The sequence below is a fragment of the Battus philenor genome, unplaced genomic scaffold (assembly GCF_028537555.1).
Source record: "Battus philenor isolate CCGP_79_NKW_IND1 unplaced genomic scaffold, ilBatPhil1.0.hap1 SCAF_7, whole genome shotgun sequence".
In the NCBI taxonomy this organism is placed as follows: Eukaryota; Metazoa; Arthropoda; class Insecta; order Lepidoptera; family Papilionidae; genus Battus; species Battus philenor.
The window spans coordinates 8143538-8163701 of record NW_027181737.1 but is presented as its reverse complement, the minus strand read 5'-3'; the positions used below and the strand labels follow the sequence as shown (position 1 = coordinate 8163701).

General features: G+C 32.9%; 1 protein-coding gene across 2 annotated transcripts in view; it reads left to right on the top strand.

Annotated features, from left to right (window-relative positions):
* The first annotated feature begins 8436 nt into the window (after nucleotides 1–8436).
* Nucleotides 8437–20164, top strand: part of byn (brachyenteron) — a 30802-nt gene continuing 19074 nt past the window's right edge. The window contains exon 1 of one of the 2 annotated variants that reach the window (XM_068774375.1): nucleotides 8437–8704. The gene's annotated coding sequence lies outside the window, so the exon portion shown is untranslated. Of the gene's footprint in view, nucleotides 8712–20164 lie in introns of both variants that reach the window. The other variant, XM_068774376.1, reaches the window with a different exon arrangement.

Genomic DNA, 20164 nt, shown 5'->3' with positions numbered 1-20164 from the left:
AGAGTAATGTTAAGTAAAGAGAGTAAAATTATACCTATGAAAGCTACGAACTTATATAACTTAACCGTTTTGGTAAATCTAAATGGCCTGATTAGGTAAAAGTCAGTATGGACGGATGGTAGGATTGTAGAGGACGACTAAAACTTAACCAACGCAATTTAAAAGCCATCCCTCAAATGTGATTAATCTTTTGCTACATTACTATTGGCGGCTTAGGAGCAAATATCGGGTAACAATAAAGAATAACTCGAAATTTGTATTTCATTTATATGAATAATAGAAAACTGAAATATGTTTAGAAAACGGCCCAAATAAGTTCGTATGATTGAAGAAATCTGTATACATTTTTTACGATATAGAATGTAGTAGTAATAAAGAAACGATCCTACTTATTGTTACAGGTAAAGCACGAAATGAAGCGGGTCTTACGAGGGCATATCATGCGTTCACACGATTTTGCGCTGCTGGCGGAGTGACACGTTTTAAGCATCGTCTTCGAATCGGAGTATGGCGACAATCGAACAATGCATAACAGTATATACGAAATACTAACACTTTAGAGGGCGGTTCTGTAGCACATAGTTGACGGTAGTAGTTGGATTTTCCGCAAACGCTTTCAATCCAAGTACACAATTTTCAAATACCTTCGTCCTGAAAAAGTATCCCGGCAAAATCCCGGACGCAAATATTTATCTCTAACTTTTCATCATTATCATCTTTTCAGCCGAAGGGCATTCACTACTGGATAAGTCTCCCCAATAGATTTTCAATAGGACCGGTTGAACAGTGGCCTACATCCAGCGCTATCGGTACGACGTCTATCCACCTTGCACATGGACGTCCTACATTGCGTTAACCGGCCTGTTGTCACCGTTCCAGAACATTAAGATCCCAGTGGCAATCTGTTCTATGCGCTTGAACTTGCTAATCTGTACTAGCTTTTATAACTTACAAATTTAGAATTATCCTTATCATTACACAGGTATTACTTAACTACATAAACCTGATGTTTCGCTGCGAGATTGAATCAGAAATGGGGAGAACCGCAAACTAACCAACTTCTGACGTAAGTCTATAAATTTCTCACGTGAAGTGGCAGTGGGCGGTGCACTTCGTTCTTGCAACCGATGGCTGTTGTGTCTGAAAAGTTCTCGAACGACGACCACGAGCCGGCAGGTAGGTTTCTCACTAGGAAGATCGACGACATAGTTAAGATCGTGGGAAGTCGTATGCGAGCAGCGTAAGACCGGTCATTGCGGCTATCTTTGGAGGAGGTCTTTGCCCTGCGGGTAATAGTGGACGTCTAGTCAGCTAAAAATAAGAAGAAGAAGATTATTTAACGTCTATATTGTTTTCACACTTTAATCCTGATCGATATTATGATTAATGCCCATAAGTTAGACAGAGAAAACGTATAGTTTTCTAGTAGAACATTGGAGTATTTGTATTTAAAAAAAACATCCGATAATGTTTTACATAGACATTACAAAGGAATTCGCAATAAAAAAATTGAAACACTAACTAAATAAATTTGTTTTGGTATTGTTATTCGGCGGCGTCGCCTCTGTTACGGATTGTTGTCGCCATTCGGCACCTTTAATGGTCACAGAAATAATCGTGTTTTACACACGTGTCGTAAACCTAAGCAAACCGGAGACAGCCAGGACAAGGTGTGTTTGTCTTGGTCACTGCTAGGGTTACAGGTAAGGCGATTTGCATAATGCCTCCCACGATGATATTTTTGCTTTATTATTAATATTTTACTTACAACGAACAGAAAAATAGCGGCGATGCAACCACTTTTTCATTCCTTATTTCAATTAATATTATTATTTAAAAATTTCTCCATTCTCGTGGTGAGTTTATACTCCTTTTAATTCTTTTGTTTTCTAAAATATGTTGTATGAAGGTATTAACGTTACAATTTTTTTGTCTGTATTACTAATGCTGAAATTCATTACATTTCTTTCTTTAACTCTGCGAAATTATTTTGCTTCTCATACAAGAAGTAGAATAAATGAAGCTTACTTTGAGAGTACCCATTGTATATATTAAATGATTCCAATAAACTTTGCTTTATACCGAAAAACGGCATTACACTGCCGTAGACCAAATGTATATTAGATAAACCCTTGTACATTTCGAATTTCGTGATTTAATAAAAAAAAGCGGCTTCAGATTGTGAAATATTTATTAACTCAAATTTATTTTATAATAAAATACTATAAATTTTTAAATTGTATTTATTTTCCATTGAAATAAAAAAAGATAGTCATCGGGTGCTGCATGTTAAAAATAACTATCTTTAAAAGTTTAAAAAGCAATCGTGTGAACGTATTTAAAGTAAACCGAGTTTGAAATTTAGATTCAAATAGAAACGCAAAGAGCAACCCGAAAGGCGACAGTCGTAAAATGTAATTGTTTGCTAACCACGAATACTTGCGTAGCGTTATTGATCCTTCCAATAATTATCGAACACGTTTCATGTCACTATGTTTAAACGCATGTTTAAACACAAAAGTGGACGGGCATGGCGGAGACGCGGCAAGTCTTGTTTATAAGTTTACGTACGGAATCGTAAAGCCGAGGCAGGCAGTAGGTAGAGTTAACAGAAAATCCGAGTCAGTGAGAGCAATGTTCGAGCGGTGCGAAAGTATTTTTAATATTTAGTAAGTTACTTTGGGTCCGGCAGATATAAATTGTCATTATTTTTTCACAATATTACGTATAAAACTGAAAAAAGTAGACATGACAAAACAAACACACGTAATTGTTTATTTTAGATTTTCGTTGAGGCATACGATGATGTCATAATTTAATCATCAGTTCTATAACTACAAATAGCTTCTGTGAATGATGAAAGAAAAATTTTGTTATCAATAATAATGCACCTACATTAATACTAAAAAAAAAACTAAAAGATATTTAAGAAAGCCTTTTTTGAATTATTAAAGACTAATAGTTTAAGTTCACGAAATTGAGTTAGCATTAAGTATTTAACTGTACGGATACCCTAAAATAACATTTAAATTTTAGAGTTTGTACAAAATCTAGGTGGGAAACGTTGATTTTCTATGAAGTAAATTCGAAACCGCTATCTTTAACGCCTCGTTAACGGCTTAGCAAATGTCTTTAAAATATTTGGTGCAAATTGAGCACTGCGAAGAAAACAAGTGAAGTGTCATTACATTAAATTTTGTTTAATTAAAAAAAGTAATTACTTTTTCTCACATATACCTTGCGGTTAACAGGTGATACTATTCGTGTGTTAAGCACATCGATGTTAAACATAGCGGTTATTTGCTAAAATCAAATGGCTGAGCTATTAATATAGCGTTTAGTCAATTGTTTATCTATCTTAACAAGTATGTGAGAAAGAAATTGCGTTGATTCATTTATTAGCAAATAATGAAACGTGATATATTGAGAATTTTTGAGTCGCAATGGAGATTTTCAAACGTTGAAAATTGTTAACAATGTTAATGCAAATTAGATTTCTGAGCGACAGTTCATTGAGGACATAACTATAATCTATGTTAGTATCAAATACTATTTACGAAATGTGACAGTTATACAATTTATTTTTTACTCCTCATATTTATTATTAGCCCGTATTTTGTATGGTTTTCATTAATTAAATAAATAAAATATCAAAATTTTAGAACAGTTTTAAAATCCAGTAGAACCGAACCTAAATCTTTGCCACGTAACACGTAAACGTACAGTACGAGTACATATTAATAGGGCACCCGCTAGTATACAAGGTAATTTGTCAGCAAAAAGCTTGAAAGATATTACCCTCTTTCTTATCACACTTTGTAAAGTGACCACTTTGAAATACATTGCATTATTTTTTTTTATTGGAATGTCACAGACCAGTAACTTTTGATAGTATAAAGTTTGTAGAGACAGGTATTAAATAATAAATATTTGTTTTTGTTATTTATAATTTCTTACACCATTGATTCTTGGATAGAGTGTACCGTGTATCAATTGACAGAAAATGCAATTATACATTCTCCCTTTCTACACTTTTACACCTATTACCAATTAACTTGTATAGTAGAATGATTGATTTCCGTGGTGCTTAATTTTTCTAATGTTTTCAAATGTGATATAACTAAAAAATCATCAATGTAGAGTCACACTAACAGTGCAAATGCCTTTATTTCGCACTTGAAAAGTGTGTATCCGATATACACTGTCTAAAAGTGCTTTTAGACAGAAAATCATCGTCTCTTAAGCTCATAGAAGCCTACTGCATGTCATAGACCTCTTCTAAATACTTATAAGGGGGAACATGCCATAATCGCCACACTTGGCAGGCGGGTTGGCGATCCCAGTGCGGTATTATGTTACACAGAGAACGCTGCTGTTCATCACCTAGAAACTTGATTGTGAGTAATTCTATATATTAATAAGCAAAGTGTGAATTATATAAGATAGTATCCTGGGAATCTAGCCCATGAACTGCGGTCATAAGTCTCAGTCCTCTATTGCTGGGATACCTCCGGTCAGACAGTAACCAAGGAAATTGCAATTTCCATTTAAGCAGTAGTATAAGTGCTGTCACAAAAATTTTGCAGTAATTTATATATGAAATAGTGAAACTACAAAGTTCGTGCAAAGAGACCGGGGCTAAAGACCTTCTGCGTTTTTTCTTGAAACCCAATGAAAGTTTTAAAAACTTTTATAGTGTAGATTACCTCAGAGTTATTGAAGAGAGGATAAATGAGTTTAAATCAATATTTCAGAAGATCCATTATCAGTATTATTATATATTAACATTGGTAGTTCTAATATAAATATGTGCTATTTATGATCATCAAAAGACGCTAATTTAAAAAAAGCTATAAATAACTACACTTACCATATGCGTCCGTAATCTCTTAATCCACTTATTACGTATTCTATCCGAAGAAGACAGATATGGTGTGAGATAACGAGACTAAATAGTATTTACGCCAAGGTGTTAATTTCAGGAGTTTAGAGTAGCGTGAATTTTATTTATATGAAAAGTTAATTCATGCCCTGCTAGCACGTAGTGTTTAAACGGCGGAGTTAGCACTGGGCTCCGAATAAACATAGCTGCGCCGGAGTTTGTACGTGTAAGTACACTCGTGCTTCCCCGCCTCGGACCTTAGCCTGTTGGTGCAAAAGGCAGATTGCTTTCGTCGTACAATTGTTTACTTTAAAAGTTTCTTTTTTATTAATATATCAGCAGTCTTAAACTAAACACTTGAACAATACTCCGTATGGTACATAACGCTGGTACGTAACATTGGAGACACGAATTTTCTAAAGGGGTGAATGTTTAGCTCATTGCTGTCAATTAATGCGTAATACACCCTATAAAAATTAAGGTATTTAGAAATAATAAATATAATTTTTATTATTTAGTAAGAAAAGGCGTTGTCGAAATTCCGATTATAACATAATAAAATTATTCATTGTTTGCTATCTGTTACTACTGACTTTGTTCTACCACTGCCAGAAGTTATTAGCATAGCGGATTACAATAGCAAAATTACATAAATTAATGTTTCAAAGTGATGACTTTATACAGAGAGATTGGAAAGAGGTGTAAACGCTTTAAAACTTTTTTGTTATAAATAAGCTATGCATAGATTTTTCAATTTATTACAATTCACTCGTTTAAATCTTTTACACCTATAACCAATCATCCTGTGTTACTAAGTACCTCCTAGTAAAACAGCATACGATGAATCGTAGGGCAGATATGTAATTTACTTATCTATTATTTTAAAGATTGGAGAGGATTATTGAAAAGTAGTACATATTTTCTTTTAAACAAAATAAAACTTTGTAATTTCAGGATATTTTTCTCCACCGATACACTTAAATATAGGTTCTCCGTATGCAGCAGCCGCAAGGCGAGTCTAATGTTTAACTAGAGTAATATTTTGAACAAACAGACGAATTAAATGAAATTGGGGTCCAGTAGTTTCTGAGAAGGGACAGGGAAGTTTAAATAAACCTCGTACGAGAGGTATGTACAGACCAAAATATCGCCACAAAAATTTGTTATCATTGAATATTATTTTACTGTAATATTACAAAACAATAAATAACTTTTTATCACAACCGTAGGAAGAATTACCGAATTCTAAATTATATTAATGAATGACAATATATTGAGATAAGTGTAGTAATATAGATTATGATTAGTTTTTGATGACGTAAGATAATATTTTAGAGATATCTTTAGTAGAGAATATTTTCCGACTGTTATGTTTTTTAAGGTGAGATTACGTGCTATATTCATAAAGAGAACAAAAATTCACAAAAAAATAGTTTATCTGTTTTTGAATTATTTATCGAATAATATTATTTTTTGAATTATTTACAATTATTACATGTTTTCGAAATAAGTGTTAGTTACGCTGTTGGTGTAAACAGAAGTACGTTGTAACGATAGCTTATAACGGTCGAGTGTTTAAAAATGAAACGTTTCTGTGGAGAGCATTGAGCTCGCCCGTTGTTTGAGGTTTCCTTTTCCAATTAGCACTCGGCCGGCCGGCAGACCGTAACTGGGTGAGGCGGCGATGGAATGCTGACTAGGTGCCTGCAAACAGCTCCTCGGTGCCGTGACGTACGTCAAGCTAGAGACGGTCCGTTGTGAAAGCTGCCTACCTATTTCGTCCGCCTATAGAACGGCGTTCAGTTATCTACGCAAACAGGTGACTTTGTCACAAACACCATCCAATACATTTTATTGCCGTCTAAAATAAATTTTTCTTTTTTTAAAAAGGTTCTAGAAATGCAGTTTTATATTATAAGAATTGTATACATGTAAAATTGTATTACATAAGAGTATGTTCATATCCAAATTAAATTATTTTATAATTATTAATTGAACATTGGCCACGTTGATGTTTGTGCAACGTAATCAAAATGTAATAATAATAAAAATCTAATTCATTTTAAGTAATTAGTATAGCAAAAATAAGTTTTTTTTGCTTGCGATACAGAATAAAGTGATTTGTGTTAGAAAAATGTATTGCACGATTTTTTTAAATGGTGAATAATTTAGACACGCCCTTTAAATTTATAATATTCAGGCATTGCTCACCTTTTTCTTTAATTTAATTTGAGTATTACATAAAATTATTTTAATTATGAACATTCTAATTAAGATTAAAAATGATATTATTTATTGTTTTCAGGGCACGTCTACATGAATATTTTTGTAGCGATAATACAACATTGCACAATTAAAATACTAGCTTCAGTTTTAAATTAAACAATAATTAATGAATAAAAAACAACAAGTTTTTGAGATAATATATATAGCACAACATGGAAATTAAATTTGTGTATATTTATTTTATTATACTTTACATCAACAGTTATATTCAACGATAACGATTAAAAAGATTCTTGTGATTCGTTATAGGAAACTTTAAATATGCACCTTATTATGAGATGACGCGGTTTCAATTGTAATATTAACTAAATAAAAAAATCGACTTTGCCAAGTTTACCGGTGCAATAAATGTGTAACATTATTTTATTTTTCCTTATACAAGTTGTAATGTAACAATCGTAAAAGCTATAACGGGGTGAATTTATAGCATATTTATTTGAAAAAAAAAAACTTTAAAGATTTTACATCTATTTCTAATCACTACCAATAAAGTGAACATTCAGCTTTAACTCATCTCCGATCAATTTAACTATTATTTCTGAAAACACCGATTTTGGATAGGGTCTACCTTACATTAATTGAAAGCGAGGAGATTTACCCCTTTTAAGAACTACTTGTTTCCAATCACTTTATACATAGTTGCAATAATCTTAATCAATATACGTATTTAAAATTTAGTGAAGTTTACAGTTTTGTACATGAATGAAAATTTTATATGAAATGAAAACTTTTATTTGGAGAAGAAACTTTTTTTTCATGTAAGCGATTCAAGATAGTTTTAATAAGGACGATTTGTCTATACAATGCAATATGTGAGCTAAAAATTTAAAATCAACTAACTCCTTATTTTAAATGTTCATAAAAGCAAACAAAATTAGTTTGTTAAGAATAATAGTATAAATTCTAACATCACTCATGATTCGAGCGTCCGTCAGTGAGTTGCGCAGGATTGTCTCAGTAGCGCCCAGAAGGCGCCGCCAATCCGTTTCTTTGTCAATACGCTAGAGGCGGAGTCTAATCGACTTGCCTGTAAGATGGTTTCTGTACCTTCTAATATTAGAAAATAAACCTTATGACTGCGGCACAGAATTTACAATCTTCTAAATTGTAATAGAAAAATTATATAACGTGATAAAAACAATGCAACTGTATTCTAAAAGGGATAAGGTCGCTTTTCGATAGCAGCTTTATTACATTGGTGGTTAATGTCGTTTTGTGTACATGCTAATGAAGTGTAGTGTGGTCGAGTTTGTGGTAGTTGCTCATACTGTTGGCACGCCTGCACAGATTTTTGATACGTGATAATTTATTACAACATAAAGTATAAATTACATTATTATATTAAAAACGTACAATATATAATTTGCTCTGAACTATATTTATAATTGACAGATAACCTATTTATATAATTTTAAATTTGTGTCCAGTAGTACTGTAAAATTATAAAATGTGCCCGAATTGTGCTGTGAACTAATGTTACAGTTATCTAATTGTTAATGTGGTCTATTAAGATTAAAGGATATATTGCCTGAATCTGTAATCGGTAAGTAGATGTTAACCATCATTATTTCTGAACTTAACTTCCTTGATTTATTTAATATGCAAAGGAGTAAAAATAAGATAAACCAATTTTGACATTTGATATACTATGTAAACAATCCTCAAAAAACAGGTTAATAGCAAATTATTATAAAAATGGTTTTATGCAAGCCATTTATTTTGTTAGTGGGCACACATTTAAATTTCTTTTTATATTTTTGAAAAAAAATATCTGAACCATTTCGTTTATGAAAACTTGGTTATGAAATTCAAATCACAGCTTTTTACACCAACATCAATTACGAAATCTATTTTCTTGTTGCGATTTGTAATCTGAGTCGCAGGTCTACGTACATCAGTGAACATCCTACTGAAAACGGCTGAAACGATGACTATGATGATGATTATATCTACAGTCTGTTAACTATATCCAATGCTTCTTTAAAAAGGTTTTTTTTTCGTTTGACATTAACATAAAAAATATTATAATTCCCTTTAATTCTTGTAAATCTACAACCGCATCTAGATTTAATAATGATTAATAAAGTTTTCATTCCACGTTAACAATACGTGTTTAATGTGGCTTTTCTATATTTATTAATGTGGTAGGCAAAGTGCTTAAAATGACTTTATTTTCTGTTTACTACTATATTTAATATTTATTACGCTTTCGTATGCATACTGTACAATAGACTCGTTTAATATTTTATAAGTATCTTATCAAATTGGTGAAATAATCCACGAACAGTTTTTTTAAATTTACATGCAAATCAGTGAGTAATGCTAAAGTGTTTGAAGAGCTCTACGTACGACTGCGATTGCAGACGTGTGCGGGTAATAACTACATCATATTTTTATTGGCAATAGGATCTTTCTTTAGAAGCTGTTTTATAGGGCAGTTATTAATGTATTATAGGAAGTTATCACGTAGTATAAACGCGCGCCCGCGGGCCGGCATTGTGCTGCAGATAAGACAATGTAAGCGCGCCGACGCACGTTGTACAAAGCGGCACGGGTTCCGTCATCGGTCGGCGAAGGCCTATCGGCGCGTCCGACTCGCCACAAAGCCCTACAATAAACTTTTACAACTCACATAAAACCCTGACTTTTTAACCCGAGTTATTTGAATTAATATCAATTCGGAGTTTCTCAATGGGCTTTACTCGTCAAACTCTAAAGTTTTATGACAACCTCTGAATTGAGGAATAAAATTTAATTGAAATGTATACCCCCAAAAAAGTTTGATTGCAGTTATCAGCTTCCGAATTTGAATATTTACATTTAATATTCTAGAGGATATAAAAATGATTCGGTTGCACAGTACGTAGATGTCGTTTATGTCTATTGTATGAAAAAGATACACAATGTACCGGGAAGTAATCATTTTCACTGTATCTATAATATTTTTATTATTACAGTGATATTGTACTAAAATATGTTTTAATGTGTAAACAGATGTCTAAATATATTATCGTGTAATGTTTTGAAGACAGCAATTATATTTCCTCTTTTGTAATAACGGATCAGGCACTTATGTGGCAATATCAAAAAGTTTGAAGCTTATTTTTATTTGCTTAAAGACAAACTTTATTGATCGTGTGTTGCGGTTGTTTGATTTTAGCCTATTGTTTGATTAACATATCAAGGCTCACGGTTGTATACATGCCAAGTGATAATAAAAAATCAAGTTTGAAATGTCGATGACGCAAGACCATTAAAATACTTACTTGAGTTTTCGGCATCGTTCCATTTGCATAGCCTCCTCGGCCTTCGTTACGCAGTCGTTCCGCAAACTTTGAAATTGGAAAAGCCAACACGGGTATATTGTTTCAATAGTTTCAATTTGGCCGAGTCGGTCTTGCATTTGATAATTAGCACCTCTCGCCTCGCATCGCAGCGCTGCCTGTCCCGCACAATTGGCTCGCCGCCGTGCACGCAGCGTCTAACTTTATCGAAGCGAATGCCATAAACTTCCAATCACCGACCCCGGTTCCTTTCGTCGCAGCCGTCCAAGTCACTCGTTGTTATCTTTAATATTTTATAGGATCAGTAAAACGACGGCACTGCAAAGCGATTAAGCGACATTCCACGTGTCCGTCGACATGAGTTCTTTTCGATGTTCGGTGTAGTGATGCGCCGTCGGTCGTAGCCGACGTAATTTCACGTCCCTAATTAAAAGGCGATAAATATTTACGAGTGCGCCTGCTTGCTTTTGTATATTTTGTTGAGATCTGCATACAGAGTTAGATACGAGGTTGAGACCTCGGCTCGCACACCATATTTAACTTCACCATTAAAAAGAAAATGTTCGCAATTCATCTATACGACTCAACTTTAATATTTATACCTCATGGAGTCGTAAAACGATGAATAATGACGATGCAGACGAGTGGGCTAGTGCTGTAATTACTTTGCTTTTATACGTACGTACTTTACGTTGGGCGCTTTCTTGTTGTTTACAGCTTAACTGTTGTAGGGATATGATAGCAACCTTCATAGTCGGTCTTAATACTTTGGCATAAAACAAAACAAATAACAAGTTAACGCCTTTTTTATCGTCGTTACAAATACAAATTAACATGTTTTCTCCTTAAATCTGTTTCGGACAGAATTATACGCATATTCCATTATTAACAAGTCAATTTATCTTTCTATACAAGTTATGATGAAAAAGAAAACTTTAAAACATAACACGTTACCTGAGTGCAGCTTGCGAGGGTTAAACACAGCTTTTCCATTACAACAATAACTACAAACTGAAAACGGGTAGATGTCACAGCCTTCATCTTTATTACGTAATTGTCTAAATAAAAATAACCCGTCGATGTCTTATCTATCGGATATGCTGCTACTTTGGATCATATAGTTCCTGTTATCTTACAATGATTAGGTAATAAATCCTAAAATAGAAGGTTTCGCCCAAATAAAACCCTTTTTTGGGGAAACCTTCTATTTTCATCTAATTGAAGTGAGGAGAGATTTGAGTGAGTTTAAGGAGGTCAATGACTTTGGAAGGTTTGAGAGGAGGAAGAAGTGTAATCTAGAAATGACAGTCTAAAAGAATTTATATGAAAGTTATTTTAAAAACAATAAAGTAATAGAACTACGAAAGAATGACGCTTGAATTAACCAGAAACAAAATATTTTTTTACGAAATTCTTCAGGTTTTTAATATAAGGCTGCATTGCTAGGAAAGACGGTTACAACTGGAAAAACTTATCATCTCCGTTAAGTGGATGGACTACGAGGTTGCAACCTCATGCGCTGGCCCGATCAGGTCCGTACCAGGCTCGATAGCCCAAGCAATACGTAGCGCCCAAGACTGGCACAGATTAACAATACATAGTGCAGGAGAAATTTTCCACAAAGTGTCACGATCTTCGGTGATAAGGGATACGATTCAAGAAGAAGGTGGAAAGGAACTTTTTTTTTAACATTTAACATTTGTATCTTTAATGTCATAGTTTTAGCAGCTGTGCAAGCAAAGGTATAACAAAGTTGCATGATAAAGCATTGTGCGTAAATCTTACGAGGCGGTAAAAATCATATATATTTGAAATAGGCATCTTTATGCTATAGGTATTAAGTGACTTGTTTGACTTGTGGTTTATTTCTGATGAAACATAAAAAACAAAATATAATGAATTTCGATTTTATAGCTATAATGAATAGATTGGCAGATAAAAACTTTATATATTGAAAGCAATTGATTTATGAATAAAATTTTTGTTATTAACAGAATATACGATATATTGCCAGTAATGAGTATGTTTCGTTTGTTTTCTGGTTATCGAAATAGGTTTCTGACTTTATTACAGCTATGTCGTTCACCTAGTTTTAAAATAGATGTATAGCAGAACACGATTATTTTATTAGAACAAGATTTTTTGTCTGTTAAATGCGATCATAGTGTTTCGCAAGATATTGAATATAGATAGCACCGCACCGTTACGAAGAGGATAATATAACTTATGTTGTAAACAAAACTGTAATTTCTTATGACACTAAATTTTCTTTGTCATTGAATGTCATATTCATTTAATTCCGAGCAGACGTTTAAATTTTATTATATTAAAAACAAAAATTAAAAGATACTCATATAATAAAATATCTTGTTTTAATAAATTTTAATGCCTGAATACGCTCTGAGTTTTTAATATACTTATAAGGAAATTTTTTTAAAATTAAAATCATTCGAAACTTTACTTATTGATGCAATCTTAAAATTCAGTACGATTTAACAAATGCATTTTAACTCCTGGCTTTTTATTAGCATCTTTGTTAAGTTTTGTATAGACACTAGCAATTACATATGTAATAAAAAAGTGCACAAAACTTATTATAGACTTAAAGCTAAGCCCATTTGTTTACTTATAATTTTGCTGTAAGATAAAAAAATGAAAATACGAATTTCGCATATTTTAATTTTACGTCTTAGGACCATCAAAGTCGCTTATTATTATGGTGTATCGCCATTTTCAGATTGTACTCAATTAATACATACACTCCGAAAAAGCTGACATTCCCTTTGTAATAAATGTTTATTGACTATCTCTCAGTAGGTTTATCTACGTACTATCGCGACAATCTTTTCAATTTCCTTTTCCCACCCAGGAAAGCATTTAATATTTAAATTTTTGCATGCTGTTTACAAATGTCCTTAAAATTCTTCGATTGGCAGGTTGAGCGAGGTATTCTGTTATTGCTATCTTTTTGAAGACGGATTAATTTGAACGCAAAGCCCTATGCAGGCAGTATTTGTAACCTATACCAACATATGTTTTAAAATTGTTATTTAGTAGACGAAAGAAACTTTAATCATTGACATTTACCATCCATAAAAAAAAATTGTAAAGGCCAGAATGCGCATTAGTGCTATTTTGTTTAGGATTTACTTTTTTCAATTTTTACATCCGTGCCATTGGCAAAGGTCGCCAATTTGTTTTTTTATGAAATCCTTTAACTTTTACCGGTGCTACAGTTTTTTTTTCAGCTCTGTATAACATTTTTATGATGATTTATGTCAAAGTATAACTTTCTGTAAGCAGTTTATACTTTATCAAATAAATAAATGATCTGATTTTTGCCTTTAAGAAGAGTAGTATCGTCAGCTTGGAGAACTTTCCTGCTTGTTACCTCTCACATCAACCTACTATTACAAACAGATAAGTAAATAGCTTGATGTATATAGCTCTTGATAGCAGGTCCGATATCTATTAACAAGATCTGTACAATATTTGCCAATTCTTTTAAATGCATTTCCGTAAACGAAATTTTGATAAAACATATTTAGCGAAACAACCTTTTTAAATTATAGATTAATAATTGATTTTAACGAGGTGTTTAGCTTCTAATGCTGATGTGCGCTAAGTTAAAACTAAACAAAAGTGTTCAGGATGTTTCTTCTTTGCTATGGTCGTCTAACATCAAAGTAAAAACGAATAGTTCTACTTACTCATTGGTGGTTTTTCTCTTTTGTAAGAGACCTTATATTTGAGTCTCTCCCCCTCTCTCTCTCTCTCTCTCTCTATATATATATATATATATATATATGTAATATGAATAATAAAAAAATAATCCTCTGAAAAAATATCCATTAAAGTCACGTGTCTGAACAGTTTTCTGAAAAATATATTATATTATTTATTGGTTCGTTTGGTACACAACGTCTTCCAGTTTGTAACATAATGTACCCTCACTTTTTGGATTGTATTATACTGCTGCCAAAAAACATTTGCAGTTTCGGCGGGTTTGGAGGGACAAGATGCAGATGACCCTTTGCCAAAACCTCATTTAAAGTTAGCAAAGCTCTAGGGCTCGCTCAGATTTTGTTACATTTTTTACCGGATTGGGATGTCACCTAGCTTTTACATTGCATAGTCGGGCACGTTCTGATGCAAGGGCCCCTCGAGGGCGCCTTGCCTTGGGAATCGACAACATATCTGTTTAGCATTCCGACTTTAGGAACCTAGGGGGCCGAATCTCAACTTAGTCGTTTGCTGCCTTGCTAACATTTCTACCGTTTCGGAACGAAACTTTAGCAAAGTTTCTATCTAATATGAAGTATTTTACCCGCGATTTTCGTTATTAATAGTGAAAATGACAGACGGAACTAGTTCTAACTAAATCTATACATACACTATAATAAGCAACAATATTTTAAGAGATATTTCGCAAACAGTTACGTTGCACAATCACACGTACAATTGTTTACTATTAAAACTAGCTTAAATATCTTTATACAATTGTACATATTTATTTATAATATAAAAATGGGAAAGTATTGTCCATAGATATATTAACTGCAGGACACGGTTCACTACAACTATCCTTTATTTGCTTTTAGGCTAGTGAGAGAAATAGATGAGAGTAGCGGATGTGAAGAATTATAAACAAAATTTTGGATGTGTTTTCATGCGACTACTTTTATAGAGGTTGTGCTAGTAGTGGATAATGTTAATGTACTTGCCCAATAGCAAGTCAAAGAAACAAAGATAAAGATTTAATTGAAGTCAATACAAGAACACATCAAAACACAGGGTAAATAGAAATTGATTCAAACGCGTCAATTCAAAGGATCAACAGATATCATGCTAACCCATTTTTAACTTATTATCGGTAATTAATGGAACAAGTTGAAATTTTTCTAGTATTAACTTGGGCCGGCGATTACAAGCATTCTTTATTAGTAATAAAATATGTATACGTAAGAGGTAGTAAAAATATAATAACACAAAACGTAACTAATACCTGCCCTTATACAGGTTGATAGGTTATAGGCGTAAAAGCTTTAAAGAGGTCATCCTTCCCAAAAGACATTGGTCGAAGAAATAATAAACAAAGAAGTAGCGTAGTAAGTAATAGCGTTTTCAATTTGGATTACAACATACGAAAATTATTTATTGTTTACTGTTTGTTCCTGCAGACTTTGTACAGCAGAAGTTAGTGGACAGTCGCATTTCAATGAAATGGGAAATTTCAGAGTAAGCACTTATTACATGGCGATTCCCTGCAAATAGGTGAAAAAAACTTTGAAGCTTTTTGCTGACGAACTAAAGATACATCGTTTTAAAGCTAATTATGTCAATTATTCTACAATACCCCTGTAGCTAAAAAATTATGACGTGTCTAAACACCAGTTTCATCTTAATATTAGTTTTGTTTGGTAGAATACTGCTTTTAGCACACTATTGTATTCTTAAGCTTTATGTATGTAAAAAAAATACAAAACTTTACACAGCAAAAAGGATAACAAAAAGAGATTCTTCGCAGAACGTTTTTTTATGGCTACGTTTTTGGGGCCTTTCGTTCAACCCCTATCATGGGTGGACAAGGACAAGGAAAAGATTAATTTACATTATAATTTTCACATAATTTTAATTAACTTCCCTGCTCGTCCTCCCCAATATTTTCCGTTCTTTCTTCTAATTTTCTTAACAATATCTTCTAATCTTTTCCGTACATTGTCTTACTTCCTTCACTTTCCTTCCAAAGTTTTACAATTTTACGTTTATTATTTTTATCACCGTTTATTCTTTAAATTTACTTAATTTATATTTCAATTACTAGCTATTTCGCAGAACGGTTATAAGTAGACAAGAGTGGAATTTGTATTGAAATATTCGTTACAAGTAATAGATGACGAATGAGTTGTATATTATGCAAAATAAAGGTTATAGAGTGAATCATTAAAGTTGTGAACATAATGAGGATATATAATGGTACTTGCAAATGGCGTAGTTGGCAGTAATACAATTCTTAAAAAGACAATCAGATATGTGGAGAACTGCACAAGTTAGGTTAGTATAACATGAATCTATGTAATGCAATGTAAAAATAATTCAATCTTTACGATACTGTGGCAAACTAAGAGTATATAATTAGCCTAGGGTCTTTAACTGGGGACTTTAGAGTTCTGAATACACTGGATATTCGAGGAGAAAACCCATGGTCCATCTCCCATTCACCGTGACATGCCTTTGCCACTTGTTCTGGTGGTGGTTCACACTACTTATTAGGTCGAGCTCTTTGGTTGTACTATTTGAATATGGTTGGTTTTGATGTTAGTAATAAGGTAACATTTAAAAAAAAATAAGCATGTAACTAAAATTTTATTCCGGACTATTTTCCATTTGCTTCATTGTTCTTTTTAAATATTTACTTCAAAAAAGAAAAATGCAGCGCTAACCGCAAAAAAATTCGTCAAATTTAAAGACCTAATACAGTGTCAGCGAGAATAGCCTAACGTTGGTTTAAATGTTTTCGTTTTGAAAATCTTTATAACAAAGATGAACCTCACTCTTCTCCCCCAGTTACGGATAAAATGGGCGCGATATTTGAAAAGTGTTCAAGATTAGCATATCTGTAGCTACGGCGTAGCTGAAGAATCCTAAATTGACCACAAAACAATTTTGACCCATTTGAAAAAAGGTAGAGAGACCTCCTGTGGTCCCTCATTGAAATTAACATAATGAACCGTGTCCTGATTTGTGATTCTTTTTAGACGTAATGAATCCTAACCTTTTTTGAAGAATATTATGAAAAGTGATTAAAAGACGATTACTTACGACAGCAAAGTGCAAAATAGGTCGTGGTTGAAAATGGGTCACGTTTTACATTGTGTTTATTTTCTTTCACTTATTTTACTACTAATTGAATTAATCCCTTTTTTACATATAAGTAACATTAGCTTTATATCTTATACACTAATTTCTTATCTATTTATGTTATAGTATTTCTACTCATTTTTATATAACCTTATACATAATTAATATATTTTTATGTAATATTGATATTTATATTTTAGCTCAGCGTTCGAAGCTTAAATAAAAAATTTAGCCATTAAACCATTGTTTCGGATCTCTATTGCCAATAAGTGATGAAGATATAGAACATCGCCGGAATTAATAGTAGAGTTGCGATCTTAATTACGAAAACGCTTAACTACTAAAGCGAAATATTCAGCAAAAATTAAGAGTTTGAGAGAGTTTGACTAAGAGACCTTGGCTTGTAGGCGATAATTCATCTCCTAGCCTGTTTTTTAATTTTTTTGCTATATGGCTATATAAATAGTCATAACTTTGAGATTTTCATCTGTTCCGGTTGTTCAAAATTTTAAAAAAATTTGTTGGGCTAACATTAAGAAAGACTGCTAAAATTACTTGTTTGATTAGAAGTTTCAAAATTTCTTCAGCAATGGCACCATGTCACTCCTTACAAGATGGTCAAAAGCCATCGAACTAAGTGTCACCAGTATAGTCGCTATAGTTAAATAAAAAAAAATTCAAATAATGTATCGAATTTTTACATAAAATGCGAAAGAACTTTTTTTCCCCAGCTATCTCATCAGCTTGAAGTGGGGCTTAAGTCCGCTGGCGATTATTATAAAACGTAAGGAAATCTAGTTCTACCTTAAATTTTGGAAGCGACAAGCTAGTGCACTTGAATATGGTAGCGGGCAAAACCGTTTCCGTAGTTCTCTCTATAACTGGTTTTAGTTTTGGATATTACATATAGTAAGCATGAACGTTGGTCAAGAAAAGAAGGCAATCTGGAGCAAGGAAGTAACATGTTTCTGTACGGATACCACGATAAAGACAATTAAAGAGTCACGTCAAGATCGTAAAATGTTGGCCTAGAGATGATCGCAGTATAGTATTTAAAAGGCTTATTGTAATGAAAGTCAAATTTAACCTAAATAAAATTTTGAATCACTTGCAATAATTTGTGTAAATATGTAGTAACGAAGTGAAATCTTTGTACAATTAGTAAATTTATTATTTCTTGCATTCATCGTTATAAATCAACATATTCAGTTCAACATGATAAGTTTATGACTGGAACGCCATGCGACTGATCATCACAAAACGAAACAAAACAATATTTTGTATCTCAAGGAATAGATACTAACATGGGCCTCAACCAGATTCAATTTAAACACCTCAATAATAAGAATATCACGTGTTTCGATTAACAAAGACCACAGTTTCTAAATTTTTGAGTAAAACAGAGCGTTTCGGTCCGTAATTATGGTCGAAAAGAGTAAAACTGGTATAATTTTGCGTAGCAGAATTAAATGAGTGATAATATCAGAATGACAAAGGTCAACGTAATAAACAAATATGCAAACAATTATTGCGATAAAGGATATGTATATTTTTCATCATTAATGATTCATCTTTTAATTATAATAGTCAACGAAACTCGATAACACAGACCTTGATACTTACATAGAAATCGAAAAGTGTGGATGGTATCGTTGAAATTAAACCAAGTCGAGAACCTGGGACGTTGAACTGACGGAGCCAGTCGTTGATAATGGTTACAATAAACATTTGGAGAGGAGATCGTGAGCCAAACTTACAATGAATGTCCGGCTTATATTTGCTATCAAGATTTCGTGATGCTTTGAGTTGAAACACGGATAGGTGTATTTTCACACAGTTCTGTATTTGTGTATGCTGACGTTATTTGCTATCTTTCCAATATCTGCATTTATACATATTTTTTACTTTTTCCACTAGACTTTTTGCAACAATTTATACAAATAAAAGTGGTAAATATATAATTATGCTTGATATGTAATGCATGTGTGATAATTTACCAAACAGATATATTAAAAGTAGTCTCAAAATATACCGAACGAGTACAACTCACTTCCTCTTTCTAAAAGCAGGTGTGGGTTCCAACACCCAACAGGACACAGCTTCGGTATAAGAAATTATTAAGAATAATAATTCTATATTTTTAGCGAATAGTCATTAGAAATATTTCAGTTATTTTGATCTTTCAAGTCCATCATGTCTAGAGACATAAATAATAAAGTGCTAACAACGGATCGGTTTATTCGTTGTTACGTATTAATAGATCAAGAATTACAATTTTAACTACATTAATAGATACGCAAGATTGATTTGACAGAAACCGTAAATTTAAATTTAGTTTTTGCGCCTTGCAATTTAAGCGCCAAGTATGTGTATTATGTATTAGTTTTTTCTCTTTTAGTGAAACAGAGGTAAAAAATATTATAATTAAAATACCTAAATTTAATCAACTAATTTCTTCGTTTTTAATCGTTAGGTTATACCAATTAGGACACTACATCTACTCGAGAACAGGGACTTGCTACCCTTTGAATGTTTACGTTGTTTCTTTAAAATAAAATTATGAATACTAGAAAAGAGAAATTAAGATCTTGCTCGCTTCCAGCCACTTCCCTAGACCTTGTCTATGTCGTTGGTCCACCTAGTCGGAGGCCTACCCATCTACCAGTCCGTGGTCACCACTCAAGCTCTTTTTGGCCCTGATGACCATCGATTGCGCGAGTGATGGATGGTTGGCAAGAACCATTGATGTAGTCCGCCTTGTAGCTATGGCCGCGAAACCGACGAATCACAATACTGATACTCCTTTCCCATCGCGACTCCCTGTTGTGACGCCAGCGGTTGAGAGATTTTA